Here is a 20,943-nt window from a genome sequence, read left to right on the forward strand (position 1 = left end):
AAACCATTCCAAACATCAACACATTCCAATAAACCAAAGTAACACTTTCCCAAGTTCCAAACCAAATTCTGTTTTTCCTGGAAATTCCAACTCTTCGACCTATTCCAACCTTTCCAAGATCAACACATTCCACTCATCCAACTAACACCTTTCCAAGTTCCAAACCAAATTCCGGTTTTCCTGGAAATTAACAACTCTTCAACCTTTTCAAACCATTCCAACATCAACACATTCCACACAACCAAAGTAACACTTTCCCAATATCCAAACCAAATTCCGTTTTTCCTGGAAATTTAAACTTTTCAACCTTTTCAAACCATTCCAAGATCAACACATTCCACTCATCCAATTACCACCTTCCCTAGTTCCAAACCAAATTCCGGTTTTCCTGGAAATTCCAACTCTTCAACCAATTCAAACCATTCCAAACATCAACACATTCCACTCAACCAAAGTACCACTTTCCCAATATCCAAACCAAATTCCGTTTTTCCTGGAAATTTAAACTTTTCAACCTTTTCAAACCATTCCAAGATCAACACATTCCCCTCATCCAATTAACACCTTCCCTAGTTCGAAACCAAATTCCGGTTTTCCTGGAAATTCCAACTCTTCAACCAATTCAAACCATTCCAAACATCAACACATTCCTCTCAACCAAAGTAACACTTTCCCAATGTCCAAACCCATCCCGTTTTTCCTGGAAATTGATACTCTTCAACCCATTCAAACCATTCCAAACATCAACACATTCCAATAAACCAAAGTAACACTTTCCCAAGTTCCAAACCAAATTCTGTTTTTCCTGGAAATTCCAACTCTTCGACCTATTCCAACCTTTCCAAGATCAACACATTCCACTCATCCAACTAACACCTTTCCAAGTTCCAAACCAAATTCCGGTTTTCCTGGAAATTAACAACTCTTCAACCTGTTCAAACCATTCCAAACATCAACACATTCCACACAACCAAAGTACCACTTTCCCAATATCCAAACCAAATTCCGTTTTTCCTGGAAATTTAAACTTTTCAACCTTTTCAAACCATTCCAAGATCAACACATTCCACTCATCCAATTAACACCTTCCCTAGTTCCAAACCAAATTCCGGTTTTCCTGGAAATTCCAACTATTCAACCAATTCAAACCATTCCAAACATCAGCACGTTCCACTCAACCAAAGTAACACTTTCCCAATGTCCAAACCCATCCCGTTTTTCCTGGAAATTGATACTCTTCAACCTATTCAAACCATTCCAAACATCAACACATTCCAATAAACCTAAGTAACACTTTCCCAAGTTCCAAACCAAATTCTGTTTTTCCTGGAAATTCCAACTCTTCGACCTATTCCAACCTTTCCAAGATCAACACATTCCACTCATCCAACTAACACCTTTCCAAGTTCCAAACCAAATTCCGGTTTTCCTGGAAATTAACAACTCTTGAACCTGTTCAAACCATTCCAAACATCAACACATTCCACACAACCAAAGTACCACTTTCCCAATATCCAAACCAAATTACGTTTTTCCTGGAAATTTAAACTTTTCAACCTTTTCAAACCATTCCAAGATCAACACATTCCACTCATCCAACTAACACCTTTCCAAGTTCCAAACCAAATTCCGGTTTTCCTGGAAATTAACAACTCTTCAACCTGTTCAAACCATTCCAAACATCAACAAATTCCACACAACCAAAGTACCACTTTCCCAATATCCAAACCAAATTCCGTTTTTCCTGGAAATTTAAACTTTTCAACCTTTTCAAACCATTCCAAGATCAACACATTCCACTCATCCAATTAACACCTTCCCTAGTTCCAAACCAAATTCCGGTTTTCCTGGAAATTCCAACTCTTCAACCAATTCAAACCATTCCAAACATCAGCACGTTCCACTCAACCAAAGTAACACTTTCCCAATATCCAAACCCATCCCGTTTTTCCTGGAAATTGATACTCTTCAACCTATTCAAACCATTCCAAACATCAACACATTCCAATAAACCAAAGTAACACTTTCCCAAGTTCCAAACCAAATTCTGTTTTTCCTGGAAATTCCAACTCTTCGACCTATTCCAACCTTTCCAAGATCAACACATTCCACTCATCCAACTAACACCTTTCCAAGTTCCAAACCAAATTCCGGTTTTCCTGGAAATTCCAACTCTTCAACCAATTCAAACCATTCCAACATCAACACATTCCACTCAACCAAAGTAACACTTTCGCAATATCCAAACCAAATTCCGTTTTTCCTGGAAATTGAAACTCTTCAACCTATTCAAACCATTCCAAACATCAACAGATTCCACTCATCCAAATAACACCTGTCCAAGTTCCAAAACAAATTCTGGTTTTCCTGGAAATTGAAACTCTTCAACCTATTCAAACCATTCCAAACATCAACAGATTCCACTCATCCAAATAACACCTGTCCAAGTTCCAAAACAAATTCTGGTTTTCCTGGAAATTGAAACTTTTCAACCTACTCAAACCATTTCAACATCAACACATTCCACTCATCCAACCAAAGTACCACTTTCCCAATATCCAAACCAAATTCCGTTTTTCCTGGAAATTTAAACTTTTCAACCTTTTCAAACCATTCCAAGATCAACACATTCCCCTCATCCAATTAACACCTTCCCTAGTTCCAAACCAAATTCCGGTTTTCCTGGAAATTCCAACTCTTCAACCAATTCAAACCATTCCAAACATCAGCTCGTTCCACTCAACCAAAGTAACACTTTCCCAATGTCCAAATCCATCCCGTTGTTCCTGGAAATTGATACTCTTCAACCTATTCAAACCATTCCAAACATCAACACATTCCAATAAACCAAAGTAACACTTTCCCAAGTTCCAAACCAAATTCTGTTTTTCCTGGAAATTCCAACTCTTCGACCTATTCCAACCTTTCCAAGATCAACACATTCCACTCATCCAACTAACACCTTTCCAAGTTCCAAACCAAATTCCGGTTTTCCTGGAAATTAACAACTCTTCAACCTGTTCAAACCATTCCAAACATCAACACATTCCACACAACCAAAGTACCATTTTCCCAATATCCAAACCAAATTCCGTTTTTCCTGGAAATTTAAACTTTTCAACCTTTTCAAACCATTCCAAGATCAACACATTCCACTCATCCAATTAACACCTTCCCTAGTTCCAAACCAAATTCCGGTTTTCCTGGAAATTCCAACTATTCAACCAATTCAAACCATTCCAAACATCAGCACGTTCCACTCAACCAAAGTAACACTTTCCCAATGTCCAAACCCATCCCGTTTTTCCTGGAAATTGATACTCTTCAACCTATTCAAACCATTCCAAACATCAACACATTCCAATAAACCTAAGTAACACTTTCCCAAGTTCCAAACCAAATTCTGTTTTTCCTGGAAATTCCAACTCTTCGACCTATTCCAACCTTTCCAAGATCAACACATTCCACTCATCCAACTAACACCTTTCCAAGTTCCAAACCAAATTCCGGTTTTCCTGGAAATTAACAACTCTTCAACCTGTTCAAACCATTCCAAACATGAACACATTCCACACAACCAAAGTACCACTTTCCCAATATCCAAACCAAATTCCGTTTTTCCTGGAAATTTAAACTTTTCAACCTTTTCAAACCATTCCAAGATCAACACATTCCACTCATCCAATTAACACCTTCCCTAGTTCCAAACCAAATTCTGGTTTTCCTGGAAATTCCAACTCTTCAACCAATTCAAACCATTCCAAACATCAGCTCGTTCCACTCAACCAAAGTAACACTTTCCCAATGTCCAAACCCATCCCGTTTTTCCTGGAAATTGATACTCTTCAACCTATTCAAACCATTCCAAACATCAACACATTCCAATAAACCAAAGTAACACTTTCCCAAGTTCCAAACCAAATTCTGTTTTTCCTGGAAATTCCAACTCTTCGACCTATTCCAACCTTTCCAAGATCAACACATTCCACTCATCCAACTAACACCTTTCCAAGTTCCAAACCAAATTCCGGTTTTCCTGGAAATTAACAACTCTTCAACCTGTTCAAACCATTCCAAACATCAACACATTCCACACAACCAAAGTACCACTTTCCCAATATCCAAACCAAATTCCGATTTCCTGGAAATTTAAACTTTGCAACCTTTTCAAACCATTCCAAGATCAACACATTCCACTCATCCAATTAACACCTTCCCTAGTTCCAAACCAAATTCCGGTTTTCCTGGAAATTCCAACTCTTCAACCAATTCAAACCATTCCAAACATCAGCACGTTCCTCTCAACCAAAGTAACACTTTCCCAATATCCAAACCCATCCCATTTTTCCTGGAAATTGATACTCTTCAACCTATTCAAACCATTCCAAACATCAACACATTCCAATAAACCAAAGTAACACTTTCCCAAGTTCCAAACCAAATTCTGTTTTTCCTGGAAATTCCAACTCTTCGACCTATTCCAACCTTTCCAAGATCAACACATTCCACTCATTCAACTAACACCTTTCCAAGTTCCAAACCAAATTCCGGTTTTCCTGGAAATTAACAACTCTTCAACCTGTTCAAACCATTCCAAACATCAACAAATTCCACACAACCAAAGTACCACTTTCCCAATATCCAAACCAAATTCCGTTTTTCCTGGAAATTTAAACTTTTCAACCTTTTCAAACCATTCCAAGATCAACACATTCCACTCATCCAATTAACACCTTCCCTAGTTCCAAACCAAATCCCGGTTTTCCTGGAAATTCCAACTCTTCAACCAATTCAAACCATTCCAAACATCAACACATTCCAATAAACCAAAGTAACACTTTCCCAAGTTCCAAACCAAATTCTGTTTTTCCTGGAAATTCGAACTCTTCGACCTATTCCAACCTTTCCAAGATCAACACATTCCACTCATCCAACTAACACCTTTCCAAGTTCCAAACCAAATTCCGGTTTTCCTGGAAATTCCAACTCTTCAACCAATTCAAACCATTCCAACATCAACACATTCCACTCAACCAAAGTAACACTTTCGCAATATCCAAACCAAATTCCGTTTTTCCTGGAAATTGAAACTCTTCAACCTATTCAAACCATTCCAAACATCAACAGATTCCACTCATCCAAATAACACCTGTCCAAGTTCCAAAACAAATTCTGGTTTTCCTGGAAATTGAAACTCTTCAACCTATTCAAACCATTCCAAACATCAACAGATTCCACTCATCCAAATAACACCTGTCCAAGTTCCAAAACAAATTCTGGTTTTCCTGGAAATTGAAACTTTTCAACCTACTTAAACCATTTCAACATCAACACATTCCACTCATCCAACCAAAGTACCACTTTCCCAATATCCAAACCAAATTCCGTTTTTCCTGGAAATTTACACTTTTCAACCTTTTCAAACCATTCCAAGATCAACACATTCCACTCATCCAATTAACACCTTCCCTATTTCCAAACCAAATTCTGGTTTTCCTGGAAATTCCAACTATTCAACCAATTCAAACCATTCCAAACATCAGCACGTTCCACTCAACCAAAGTAACACTTTCCCAATGTCCAAATCCATCCCGTTGTTCCTGGAAATTGATACTCTTCAACCTATTCAAACCATTCCAAACATCAACACATTCCAATAAACCAAAGTAACACTTTCCCAAGTTCCAAACCAAATTCTGTTTTTCCTGGAAATTCCTACTCTTCGACCTATTCCAACCTTTCCAAGATCAACACATTCCACTCATCCAACTAACACCTTTCCAAGTTCCAAACCAAATTCCGTTTTTCCTGGAAATTAACAACTCTTCAACCTGTTCAAACCATTCCAAACATCAACACATTCCACACAACCAAAGTACCACTTTCCCAACATCCAAACCAAATTCTGTTTTTCCTGGAAATTTAAACTTTTCAACCTTTTCAAACCATTCCAAGATCAACACATTCCACTCATCCAATTAACACCTTCCCTAGTTCCAAACCAAATTCCGGTTTTTCCTGGAAATTCCAACTCTTCAACCAATTCAAATCATTCCAAACATCAACACATTCCTCTCAACCAAAGTAACACTTTCCCAATATCCAAACCCATCCCGTTTTTCCTGGAAATTGATACTCTTCAACCTATTCAAACCATTCCAAACATCAACACATTCCAATAAACCAAAGTAACACTTTCCCAAGTTCCAAACCAAATTCTGTTTTTCCTGGAAATTCCAACTCTTCGACCTATTCCAACCTTTCCAAGATCAACACATTCCACTCATCCAACTAACACCTTTCCAAGTTCCAAACCAAATTCCGGTTTTCCTGGAAATTAACAACTCTTCAACCTGTTCAAACCATTCCAAACATCAACACATTCCACACAACCAAAGTACCACTTTCCCAATATCCAAACCAAATTCCGTTTTTCCTGGAAATTTTAACTTTTCAACCTTTACAAACCATTCCAAGATCAACACATTCCACTCATCCAATTAACACCTTCCCTAGTTCCAAACCAAATTCCGGTTTTCCTGGAAATTCCAACTCTTCAACCTATTCAAACCATTCCAAACATCAACACATTCCAATAAACCAAAGTACCACTTTCCCAAGTTCCAAACCAAATTCTGTTTTTCCTGGAAATTCCAACTCTTCGACCTATTCCAACCTTTCCAAGATCAACACATTCCACTCATCCAACTAACACCTTTCCAAGTTCCAAACCAAATTCCGGTTTTCCTGGAAATTAACAACTCTTCAACCTGTTCAAACCATTCCAAACATCAACACATTCCACACAACCAAAGTACCACTTTCCCAATATCCAAACCAAATTCCGTTTTTCCTGGAAATTTAAACTTTTCAACCTTTTAAAACCATTCCAAGATCAACACATTCCACTCATCCAATTAACACCTTCCCTAGTTCCAAACCAAATTCCGGTTTTCCTGGAAATTCCAACTCTTCAACCAATTCAAACCATTCCAAACATCAACACATTCCTCTCAACCAAAGTAACACTTTCCCAATGTCCAAACCCATCCCGTTTTTCCCGGAAATTGATACTCTTCAACCTATTCAAACCATTCCAAACATCAACACATTCCAATAAACCAAAGTAACACTTTGCCAAGTTCCAAACCAAATTCTTTTTTTCCTGGAAATTCCAACTCTTCGACCTATTCCAACCTTTCCAAGATCAACACATTCCACTCATCCAACTAACACCTTTCCAAGTTCCAAACCAAATTCCGGTTTTCCTGGAAATTGAAACTCTTCAACCTATTCAAACCATTCCAAGATCAACACATTCCACTCATCCAATTAACACCTTCCCTAGTTCCAAACCAAATTCCGTTTTTCCTGGAAATTGAAACTCTTCAACCAATTCAAACCTGTCACACGGTGCTCACATCATGGATGCGCGTTAAGTCACCTCCGGATGCAAATGGACTAGACAGGCAGGAATTGCAGGTAAGAGCTGGATTTAAATACAAAAATAAAATAAAACTGGTACAAAAATGCAAAAGAAAGTGCGTGCCTACGCACGGGAAGCTAACGCTAAACGTAGCAGTGAGTCCGGAGTCCAGAGAAGCTAAGGCGACACTTCACATAAGAAAAGACATAGAAGGAATAACAACGTGCGTTTAGCTTACAGCAAACAACAAATCAAGACAGAACTGAGGTCGAAGGCAGGTTTGAATACTAAAGCAATAATCAAAACACAGGTGTGCGTAACAACAAGAGCAGGTGGAACAAATGTGAAACCATGGCAACAAAACAAAACAAGGAAGAGCCAAACTAGGGATCGGAGGAGTCCAAAAACAATCAGGAAACACAAAACGGACTCAGAAAACCAAAACAATATATGATCATAACAAAACAATTCCAAACATCAACACATTCCACTCAACCAAAGTAAAACTTTACCAATATCCAAAACAAATTCCGTTTTTCCTGGAAAATGAAACTCTTCAACCTATTCAAACATTCCAACATCAACACATTCCAGTCATCCAACTAACATGTTCTTAAGTTCCAAACGAAATTCCGTTTTTTCCCTGAAATTCTAACTCTTCAATCCATCCATCCATCATCTTCCGCTTATCCGAGGTCGGGTCACGGGGGCAACAGCCTAAGCAGGGAAACCCAGACTTCCCTCTCCCCAGCCACTTCGTCTAGCTCTTCCCGGGGGATCCCGAGGCGTTCCCAGGCCAGCCGGGAGACATAGTCTTCCCAACGTGTCCTGGGTCTTCCCCGTGGCCTCCTACCGGTTGGACGTGCCCTAAACACCTCCCTAGGGAGGCGTTCGGGTGGCATCCTGACCAGATGCCCGAACCACCTCATCTGGCTCCTCTCGATGTGAAGGAGCAGCGGCTTTACTTTGAGTTCCTCCCGGATGGCAGAGCTTCTCACCCTATCTCTAAGGGAGAGACCCAAACTCATTTGGGCAGATTGTACCCGTGATCTTATCCTTTCGGTCATGACCCAAAGCTCATGACCATAGGTGAGGATGGGAACGTAGATCGACCGGTAAATTGAGAGCTTTGCCTTCCGGCTCAGCTCCTTCTTCACCACAACGGATCGGTACAACGTCCGCATTACTGAAGACGCCGCACCGATCCGCCTGTCGATCTCACGATCCACTCTTCCCTCACTCGTGAACAAGACTCCTAGGTACTTGAACTCCTCCACATGGGGCAGGGTCTCCTCCCCAACCCGGAGATGGCACTCCACCCTTTTCCGGGCGAGAACCATGGACTCGGACTTGGAGGTGCTGATTCTCATTCCGGTCGCTTCACACTCGGCTGCGAACCGATCCAGCGAGAGCTGAAGATCCCGGTCAGATGAAGCCATCAGGACCACATCATCTGCAAAAAGCAGAGTTCTAATCCTGCGGTTACCAAACCGGATCCCCTCAATGCCTTGACTGCGCCTAGAAATTCTGTCCATAAAAGTTATGAACAGAATCGGTGACAGGGTTCTTGAGGGTGCATGGGAGTTTGCCCAACCAGTCTACATGTGCTTTGTGGACTTGGAGAAGGCATTGGACCGTGTCCCTCGGGAAGTTCTGTGGGGAGTGCTCAGAGAGTATGGGGTACCGGACTGTCTTATTGTGGCGGTCCGCTCCCTGTACGATCAGTGTCAGAGCTTGGTCCGCATTGCTGGCAGTAAGTCGAACACATTTCCAGTGAGGGTTGGACTCCGCCAAGGCTGTCCTTTGTCAACTCTTCAACATTCAAACCATTCCGACATTCAAAGTACATTCTGTCAGCATTTCACTTCAACTTCAGCATCGGAGCGTTCACATGTATTTCCTCCAGGATTTGCCTGTTCTAGTAGTTTCTTCAGGAACTTTCCTAATTACTCTCATGTTTTTTTTTTGTAAACACTTCATCCCCTTGCATTTTCATCCAAAAACTAAAATGTTAAAAAGGTTCCCACTAGTGGCCAGAACAGTTCCAGGCAGCCACTTGGATCTTTTTTTTAATAGTTTGAGGAACTTTCCGTGTGCTGAAGAACGCTAATTAGTGAAACACATTTGCAGTGTTCCTACTCAGCCGTCATGTTTAAGCCGGAGTGCGGCTGCAACATTTTGTTTATTCAGTTTTTTTTACAGGCTTCATTTTAATATGTAAATCTTGAAGAAGCCTTTTGAACGTATTTACAAAAGAAAACATCCAGCGGGATGTTGAGGCGGCGACCCAACACAACCCAGCTTGTGTAGAAACTTCCGACAAACTGGTGGATCTGAATGTACGCAGCTAATTGCTAATGTGCTGAAAAAGTCAGTCCTTCCAGGAATTTGCAATGTCCCAATTGCACCAAATTTTACCAATTTCTCACTATTATGTTAGATCCGCTATGGACTGGAGTCACACTATTATGTTGGATCCATTATGGACTGGACTCTCACTATTATGTTAGATCCACTATGGACTGGACTCTCACTATTATGTTAGATCCACTATGGAATGAACTCACTATTATGTTAGATCCACTATGGACTAGACTTTCACTATTATGTTAGATCCACTATGGACTGGAGTCACACTATTATGTTGGATCCACTATGGACTGGAGTCACACTATTATGTTAGATCCACTATGGACTGGAGTCACACTATTATGTTGGATCCACTATGGACTGGAGTCACACTATTATGTTAGATCCACTATGGACTGGAGTCACACTATTATGTTGGATCCATTATGGACTGGACTCTCACTATTATGTTAGATCCACTATGGAATGAACTCACTATTATGTTAGATCCACTATGGACTAGACTTTCACTATTATGTTGGATCCACTATGGACTGGACTCTCACTATTATGTTAGAGCCACTATGGACTGGAGTCTCACTATTATGTTAGATCCACTATGGACTGGAGTCACACTATTATGTTAGATCCACTATGGACTAGACTTTCACTATTATGTTAGATCCACTAAGGACTGGACTCTCACTATTATGTTAGATCCACTATGGACTGGAGTCACACTATTATGTTAGATCCACTATGGACTGGAGTCACACTATTATGTTGGATCCACTATGGACTGGAGTCACACTATTATGTTGGATCCATTATGGACTGGACTCTCACTATTATGTTAGATCCACTATGGACTGGACTCTCACTATTATGTTAGATCCACTATGGAATGAACTCACTATTATGTTAGATCCACTATGGACTAGACTTTCACTAGTATGTTAGATCCGCTATGGACTGGAGTCACACTATTATGTTGGATCCACTATGGACTGGAGTCACACTATTATGTTAGATCCACTATGGACTGGAGTCACACTATTATGTTGGATATACTATGGACTGGAGTCACACTGTTATGTTAGATCCACTATGGACTGGAGTCACACTATTATGTTGGATCCATTATGGACTGGACTCTCACTATTATGTTAGATCCACTATGGAATGAACTCACTATTATGTTAGATCCACTATGGACTAGACTTTCACTATTATGTTAGATCCACTATGGACTGGACTCTCACTATTATGTTAGAGCCACTATGGACTGGAGTCTCACTATTATGTTAGATCCACTATGGACTGGAGTCACACTATTATGTTAGATCCATTATGGACTAGACTTTCACTATTATGTTAGATCCACTAAGGACTGGACTCTCACTATTATGTTAGATCCACTATGGACTGGAGTCACACTATTATGTTAGATCCACTATGGACTGGAGTCACACTATTATGTTGGATCCACTATGGACTGGAGTCACACTATTATGTTAGATCCACTATGGACTGGAGTCACACTATTATGTTGGATCCACTATGGACTGGAGTCACACTATTATGTTAGATCCACTATGGACTGGAGTCACACTATTATGTTGGATCCATTATGGACTGGACTCTCACTATTATGTTAGATCCACTATGGAATGAACTCACTATTATGTTAGATCCACTATGGACTAGACTTTCACTATTATGTTAGATCCACTATGGACTGGACTCTCACTATTATGTTAGAGCCACTATGGACTGGAGTCTCACTATTATGTTAGATCCACTATGGACTGGAGTCACACTATTATGTTAGATCCACTATGGACTAGACTTTCACTATTATGTTAGATCCACTAAGGACTGGACTCTCACTATTATGTTAGATCCACTATGGACTGGAGTCACACTATTATGTTAGATCCACTATGGACTGGAGTCACACTATTATGTTGGATCCACTATGGACTGGAGTCACACTATTATGTTAGATCCACTATGGACTGGAGTCACACTATTATGTTGGATCCATTATGGACTGGACTCTCTCTATTATGTTAGATCCACTATGGACTGGAGTCACACTATTATGTTAGATCCACTATGGACTGGACTCTCACACTATTATGTTAGATCCACTATGGACTGGACTCTCACTATTATGTTAGATCCACTATGGACTGGAGTCACACTATTATGTTGGATCCACTATGGACTGGAGTCACGCTATTATGTTATATCCACTATGGACTGGACTCTCACTATTATGTTAGATCCAATATAGACTGGACTGTCTCACTATTATGTTAGATCCACTATGGACTGGACTCTCACTATTATGTTAGATCCACTATGGACTGGAGTCACACTATTATGTTGGATCCACTATGGACTGGAGTCACGCTATTATGTTATATCCACTATGGACTGGAGTCACACTATTATGTTAGATCCACTATGGACTGGACTCTCACTATTATGTTAGATCCAATATAGACTGGACTGTCTCACTATTATGTTAGATCCACTATGGACTGGACTCTTTCACTATTATGTTAGATCCACTATGGACTGGACTCTCACTATTATGTTAGATCCACTATGGACTGGACTCTCACTATTATGTTAGATCCACTATGGACTAGACTTTCACTATTATGTTAGATCCACTATGGACTGGACTCTCACTATTATGTTAGAGCCACTCTGGACTGGACTCTCGCTATTATGTTAGATCCACTATGGACTGGACTCTCACTATTATGTTAGATCCACTGTGGACTGGACTCTCACTATTATGTTAGATCCACTATGGACTGGGCTTTCACTATTATGTTAGATCCACTATGGACTGGACTCTTACTATTATGTTGGATCCACTATGGACTGGACTCTCACTATTATGTTGGATCCACTATGGACTGGACTCTCACTATTATGTTAGATCCACTATGGACTGGACTCTCACTATTATGTTAGAGCCACTATGGACTGGAGTCTCACTATTATGTTGGATCCACTATGGACTGGACTCTCAATATTATATTAGATCCACTATGGACTGGACTCACACTATTATGTTAGATCCACTATGGACTGGACTTTCACACTATTATGTTAGATCCACTATGGACTGGACTCTCGCTATTATGTTAGATCCACTATGGACTGGACTCTCACTATTATGTTAGATCCACTATGGACTGGACTCTCACTATTATGTTAGAGCCACTCTGGACTGGACTCTCGCTATTATGTTAGATCCACTATGGACTGGACTCTCACTATTATGTTAGATCCACTGTGGACTGGACTCTCACTATTATGTTAGATCCACTATGGACTGGGCTTTCACTATTATGTTAGATCCACTATGGACTGGACTCTTACTATTATGTTGGATCCACTATGGACTGGACTCTCACTATTATGTTGGATCCACTATGGACTGGACTCTCACTATTATGTTAGATCCACTATGGACTGGACTCTCACTATTATGTTAGAGCCACTATGGACTGGAGTCTCACTATTATGTTGGATCCACTATGGACTGGACTCTCAATATTATATTAGATCCACTATGGACTGGACTCACACTATTATGTTAGATCCACTATGGACTGGACTTTCACACTATTATGTTAGATCCACTATGGACTGGACTCTCGCTATTATGTTAGATCCACTATGGACTGGACTCTCACTATTATGTTAGATCCACTATGGACTGGACTCTCACTATTATATTAGATCTACTCGACGTCCCTTGCATCCAGTCCCCCCTAGCGGGGGAGAGGGTTCACCCACATCTGCGGTCCGCTCCATCCAGAGGGATGTCATATTGACATCCCACTGAGTTGTGAGTTTTTCCTTGCCCTGATGTTGGCTCTGAACCGAGGATGTCGTTGAGACACTCGTGATTTGGGACTATATAAACAAACTTTGATTGATTGATTGATTGATCCTGTGCCAGGGACTTCTTCAACCTGGCGTCTTCAAATCCGTACCAGAACGTACGGATGAATGAATGATTTTAAGGCTTTGTTTTTTTTTTAAAAGAAGGAAAACATCGCTTCAAAACGGAACACAACACTAAAGTCTAACGAGTTCTTTCCTCTTCATGCCGCCCACCTGAATAAAGTTTTCTGCGACTCAATTAAGAAAGAAGACATCAGGTAATGCCAACGTTGTTTTGGTCCATTGATGACTTGATGAGGTCACCTGTTGTTCCCCCACATCCTCGCCATCCCGCCCGGCTGCTGAGAGGAGGCCAGCAGGCGGAAACAATCCAATCTGCGACTCATGTCGGCCGTGAGCTCGCACGCCAAACCTTGTGGTCTGCAAATGAATTTGATCCGGGCTGACAGCTCTGGAGAATCCCTCACGCTGGGGTCACATGCATCCTCTCCAAGTCTCTCCCGGGCGGCGCCGCATACCTGATTGTGATTGGCGCTCTAATCTCGCCCGCCGCAGATGTCCTGCTGAACACGGGCTGTGGACTCAAACACATCTAGAGAAGCTCTTTCCCCGACGCCTATCCTGGTAACCTGGGACTTGCACGCAAAGCTTTCAACGTGGGATGAAATGTTTCAGGAAAAAAAAATCAAATTAAGGTGACAAAATAAGCAGTGAAGTTGTCACGTTGAGAATACAACAAATCCTTTTCAACTTACATCCACTTGAATAGACTGCAAATAAAAAGATACATTTCATGTTCACACTGACAAACTTTCTTATTTTTTGCAAATAATCGTGAATTTAGAATTTAATGGCAGCAACACATTGCAAAAAAAGGCCTTTTTACCAATGTTATTTCTGGGTGTTGTTGATAAATGGCTTTCACTTTACATAGTAGAGTTTTAACTTGCACTTACAGATGTAGTGACCGACTGTAGTTGCTCACAGTGGGGTTCTGAAGTGTTCCTGAGCCTATGTGGTGATATCCTTTACGCACTGATCTCACTTTTGGATGCAGTACCAGTACCGCCTGAGGGATGGAAGGTGCGTAATATCATGGCTTACGTGCAGTGATTGTCTGAATTTTTTAATGATATTACAAAGCGTAGATATTGAAATTGTTATGGCACACGCGCAGTCTGCTTCTCCCTTCTCTGCAGGAGCACTTAGAGGCTCCGCTGACAGCGCGCTCGGACACGCCCCTGCTTGCGCTGAGAGCAACACGCCCACGCAGCTACAAGCTTGCAGACAATTGGCAATCCACACACCTGGGTGTGATGATGGCGAGCTGCTTAAAGTCCTTGCGGAAATGTAGTTCGTAAGCGACAAGCTTTTTGCTCTATCCTTGTGTCCTCTCCGTGGCTTGATTTGTCCCTTGTCTTCTCCCGTGTTTCAGCAGTGTTTTCCTTCTGTTGGCCTGGATCTCGACTGCTTCCCTCGTTCCTCGACTCCTCGCTCGCCTCTGGAGTCTGACGCCTCTCTCTTGCCCCGGATCGCCTGAAACTTTTAATGATATTACGGAGCGTAGATAGTGAAATTGTTACGGCACACGCGCAGTCTGCTTCTCCCTTTTCTGCAGGAGCACTTAGAGGCTCCGCTGACAGCGCGCTCGGACACGCCCCTGCTTGCGCTGAGAGCAACACGCCCACGCAGCTACAAACCTGCAGACAATTGCTAATGTACACAACTGGGACTAATGATGGCGAGCTGCTTAAAGGACCAGTGGACCCAGGGATCCTTGCGGAAATTTAGCTTGTAAGCGACAAGCTTTTTGCTCTATCCTTGTGCCTTCTCCCGTGTTTCAGCAGTGTTTTCCTTCTGTTGCCCTGGATCTCGACTGCTTCCCTCGTTCCTCGACTCCTCGCTCGCCTCTGGACTCTGACGCCTCTCTCTCGCCCCGGATCACCTGCCTGCCCAATGGACTGCCTCGTTTCTTCGCTCTCGTCAACACTTGGTAACACACACTACACACATAGTCTTACACCACACTCTTATTTTGCTCACACACTCCATTCTATAGTTTAGTAGTTTTGTTTGTTTTTAATATATATACATTGACGAGATATAGAATGACTTATTGAACTTTACCGCCCCCTGGTGTTTGAGCCTTCCCCTTCCCTCTGCAAACCATAACAGAAATCCCTAAATTCCTTGCAGTAGGTGCTTGAGAAATGTTGCTCTTAAACAATTTGCTCAGGCATTTGTTGACAAAATGGTGACCCTCGCCCCGTCCTTGTTTGTGAACGAGTGAGCATTTCACGGAAGCTTCCTTTATAGCCAATCTTGGCACCCAACTGTTCCCAATTAGCCTGTTCACTTGTGTGAAGTTCCAAATAAGTGTTTGATGAGCATCCCTCAACACTTTCAGTCTTTTTTGCCACTCGTGCCAGCTTTCTTTGAAACGTGTTGCAGGCATAAAAATTCCAAATGAGCTAATATTTGCAAAAAATAACAACGTTTACCAGTTCCAACGTTAAATATCTTGTCTTTGCAGTCTATTCAATTGAATATAAGTTAAAAAGGATTTGCAAATCATTTTATTCTCTTTTTATTTACCATTTACACAAATGACAACATTACTGCTTTTGGTTTTTGTAAATAAAACTAGCTTAATGTTTATCATTAGGTGGGAAATGTTAATGTTGATACCGTATTTCCTTGAATTGCCGCTGGGGCGCTAATTAATTTAAAACTTCTTCTCACTCTGGCACTTACCAAGGGCATGCGGTAAATTTAGGTCTGCGCTTAAAAATTTGAGTGTGATGTAAGGATACCATCATGAAAAGCACATTTAATAAGAAAAAACGTTATTATGGTCTTACCTTTACTTATAAATGAAGTCCATGCGCAGCTCCTTCTGATCAAAATCATTGATAACTTGTTTATAGAAGTCTTCCTTATCTTTCTTCAGCTTTAAAAGTCCCTCTGTCTCGATGGAGATCTTTCTTTATTACCTCCTGCTTCGATTGAAAGTCCAGTTTAGAAAACCATTTTGTTTTAGATATGTAATCCTACCTACCACCCGATTGTAGCTGAGATAGGCGCCAGCGCCCCCCGCTACCCCAAAAGGGAATAAGAGGTAGAAAATGGATGGATGGATATGCAATCCTCCATGTTAAAAGTGCAAGCGAGAGGAAAAAATAAACTCTTGCTGCTTGTTGTCACTTCTTCTGCAGCCGAGTAGTCGCAAGAAGGATCACTAGCACCCTCTACCACCAGGAGGCGGGAGTCATTTAATGACTCATATTTGACACACGCAGCTACGGTATATTAATAAAACATAGCTGCTTACTGTTCTTTTTAGCATATTCAATAGCTTGGACCTTAAATCCTACTGAATAGCTCTTAATCTTCTTCCCTTTATGCGATTTCAAATGATTGAAATCAGCCTCCTCCATTTCGACAATGATGACAGGTGAAGTGTCACTTGTGACGTGACGAGTTTGACCCTGTGGAAATTCTAGACATATGCTAATTATTCGGCGAAACAAGTTCGACCCGGCGGTAATTCTCGGCAGGTGCATACTATATACCCAGCGGCAATTCAAGGAAATACGGTATTTCCCAAACGATGAAAGATGCAACGTCCAATGTCCTCTAAAGAAAGTGTCCAGTTTGATTCACCATCAACTTGCTGTCTCAGAGAGTTGGCAGAGTAAATGGCGGGCGGCGCAGCAAAGTGGTCCTTTCCAGCGTCATGTGGGTCTCACTCACCGCGGGAGAACATTCAGAAAATGATGATAGAGAAAGTATCTTATCACTTTGTCATGATGGGACTGGAAAGGTGACAGGTCTGCTGAGTCCCCGGGGCCCCCGCGGAGAGGAAGGCTCCGACTCACTGCGATACAACCCTGCTTTAATTGTGCAGAAAATGTGATTTGTGCCCCGGCCTCTCTCTCCGCGGAAAGTGGTGTTCACAGCCGGGGGTTTTCCACTTGCTGTGCAGCCATTTAAGGACTATGTGTGTTCGCTTGCTTTCACTTTCACTTGCTTCTGCCAACATTCTCAAAGGTGGACTTGCTGTGGAATAGAACATAGAACATGTTTTGTATCCACACACTAAAGTTGAAAGTCATGTCCATTCTGTCAATACTTGGACTATGAGGTGATGGAAACTCATCTGTATACTCTAGCCTTTAAATAAACCTCCTTTTTTAGACCAGTTGATCTGCCGCTTCTTTTCTTTCTCCTATGTCCCCCCCTCCCTTGTGGAGGGGGTCCGGTCCGATGACCATGGATGAAGTACTGACTGTCCAGAGTCGAGACCCAGGATGGACCGCTCGTCGGGACCCAGGATGGACCGCTCGCCTGTATCGGTTGGGGACATCTCTACGCTGCTGATCCGCTTGAGATGGTTTCCTGTGGACGGGACTCTCACTGCTGTCTTGGAGCCACTATGGATTGAACTTTCACAGTATCATGTTAGACCCGCTCGACATCCATTGCTTTCGGTCCCCTAGAGGGGGGGGGTTGCCCACATCTGAGGTCCTCTCCAAGGTTTCTCATAGTCAGCATTGTCACTGGCGTCCCACTGAATGTGAATTCTCCCTGCCCACTGGGTGTGGGTTTTCCTTGCCCTTTTGTGGGTTCTTCCGAGGATGTTGTAGTCGTAATGTTTTGTGCAGTCCTTTGAGACATTTGTGATTTGGGGCTATATAAATAAACATTGATTGATTGATTGATTGATGGTTTTCCCGAGATGCAAGTGAACTTGGACCGGAGATGGCATGAAGGTAAAGACATCTTTTATTTTAACACTATAACTGCACAAAAAAAGGCGCGCACAATGGCCGTACAAAAACTTGGCTGTGGAAACAAAACTCGCACTAAGGCAAAACTATGAACATAAAACAAAAATTTGCACGGTGGCATGAATAAAGACAAAACTTCCTTGTAGCAGGAACGAGAACGTTACATGGATCATTGGCATGGATTACAACAGGGGTCGGGAACCTTTTTGACTGAGAGAGCCAAGAAGCCAAATATTTTTAAATGTATTTCCATAAGAGCCATATAATATATTTTTTCACACTGAACACAACTAAACGTGTGCATTTTTAAGTAAGACCAACATTTCTAGAGTATAATAAGTCTCTTATTCTTTGTAGTAACTTTGTTATTCTGAAGCTAACAGTGGAGGGGGCGTGACCTGCGTGCCTGCAGCGAAGCGGGGTGTTGCCAGGACCGGCCTCGAAATCAGCAACAGGTGCGTAGATGGCCCACCTGGGCCTTGTTATCTAATCACCTGTCCTTATGTTTATAAGCAGCAGCCAGGAGGAGAGACGGGGATGGGGTTGGAGCTAGAGTGTGAGCGAGAACGAAAGAGAAAAAGACAATTTCTGGAAAGCAACTCAGAGACTTATTGAAAAATAAAAACAATATTGTAACCCTGAAACAGGCTCTCATGTCGGTGCTTGGGGGTCTGAAGAACCCCCAGGAGGGCAAGCCCTACACTAACCAATAATAAATAAATCAGTTCTTACCCTTAATGCAACTTCTTGAACAAGTGCGGTAGAAAAAATGGATGGATGGATTCAAATGTATGAGCATGATTTATATTTTGAACGTTATTTTTAACACTTTGAGTACAAGTGGAATTATTCATTACTTATCGTGTTAAGCAGTTTTATCAGATTTATCCGAGAGCCAGATGCAGTCATCAAAAGAGCCACATCTGGCTCGCGAGCCATAGGTTCCCTACCCCTGGATTACAAGGTGCGTAGCAGGTGATGGAGGGTGTGGAGGAGGTGATCTTGCCAGGGCGAAGAACAGAAACAGACAGGCTTAAATAATATTGTGGTGATTAGTGAAAACAGGTGTGACACATGAGGACAGGTGAAAACTATTGGGTAGTCATGGTGACAAAACAAACCAGGTAGTGCAAAAACAGGAACTGAGTGGCCAAAAAACAAACAGAACATGACTAAAACCAAACATGATCACACAGACATGACACATTCAAGCTGACTTTCATAAAGTACTCTTTTAAATGTTTGACAGGACATTTTTTCTTTAAGACAACTTTTATTGAGGTCTGTTGCCGTGTTTTCTCCCTAACGACTGTCCAAGTGTCCAAAATAGTGTCGCACAATCAAGAAGTACGTAAATAAAACATGTGATCGACTTAGAGGAATTCAGGTTGAGAGCAGAAGTCCCCAAACTACGACCCCACAATCCAGCATGACTGCAGTTATTTATTTATTGTTTTATTAATTTCAAATAAAAATCAGTTTTGTCCAACCGCTCAGGCGGCGATGGATACGTCCGTGTTTGTTGGACATATTTACTTTACCAAATAGAATTGAGGAATAGTTTTCCTGTTTCCTTATTTGTATTTCACTTTATTAAATATATTTTATATATGTATATATATATATGTACTTACAGTATATATTTATACATATATACAAATATAAATCACACATATATATATATATATACATATATATACATATATATGTATATATATATATATATATATATATATATATATATATATATATATATATATATATATATATATATATATATATATCTGAGCTGACGTTGCTTAACACGATAAGTAATGGATAATTCCACTTGTAATCACAGTGTTAAAAATAATGTTCAAAATATAAAACATTCTCATGCATTTTTAATCCATCCATCTGTTTTCTACCGCACCTGTTCAAGAAGTTGCGTTAATGGTAAGAAGTTATTTATTTATTATTGGTTAGTGTGGGGCTTGCCCTCCTGGGGGTTCTTCAGACCACCAAGCACCGACATGAGAGCCTGTTTCAGGGTTACAATATTGTTTTATTTTTCAATAAGTCTCTCAGTTGCTTTTCCAGCCCCAACCCAGTCTCTCCTCCTGGCTGCTGCTTATAACAGAGTGACAGGTGATTAGATAACAAGGCCCAGGTGGGCCTTTCCGCACTTGTCGCTGCAGGCCCGCAGGCCACTCCCCCTACACAGTTAGCTTCAGAATAACAATGTTATTACAAATAATAAGAGACTTATTATACTCTAGAAATGTTGGTCTTACTTAAAAATGCACGTGTTTAGTTGTGTTCAGTGTTAAAAAAAATATTATATGGTTCTTACGGAAATATATTTTAAAATATTTGACTTTTTGGTTCTCTCAGCCAAAAAGGTTCCCAACCCCTGGTGTAGTGGGTAGAGCGGTCAGACAGAAACCTGAGGGTTGCAAGTTC

The sequence above is a fragment of the Nerophis ophidion genome, linkage group LG16 (genome assembly GCF_033978795.1).
Source record: "Nerophis ophidion isolate RoL-2023_Sa linkage group LG16, RoL_Noph_v1.0, whole genome shotgun sequence".
Taxonomy (NCBI): Eukaryota; Metazoa; Chordata; class Actinopteri; order Syngnathiformes; family Syngnathidae; genus Nerophis; species Nerophis ophidion.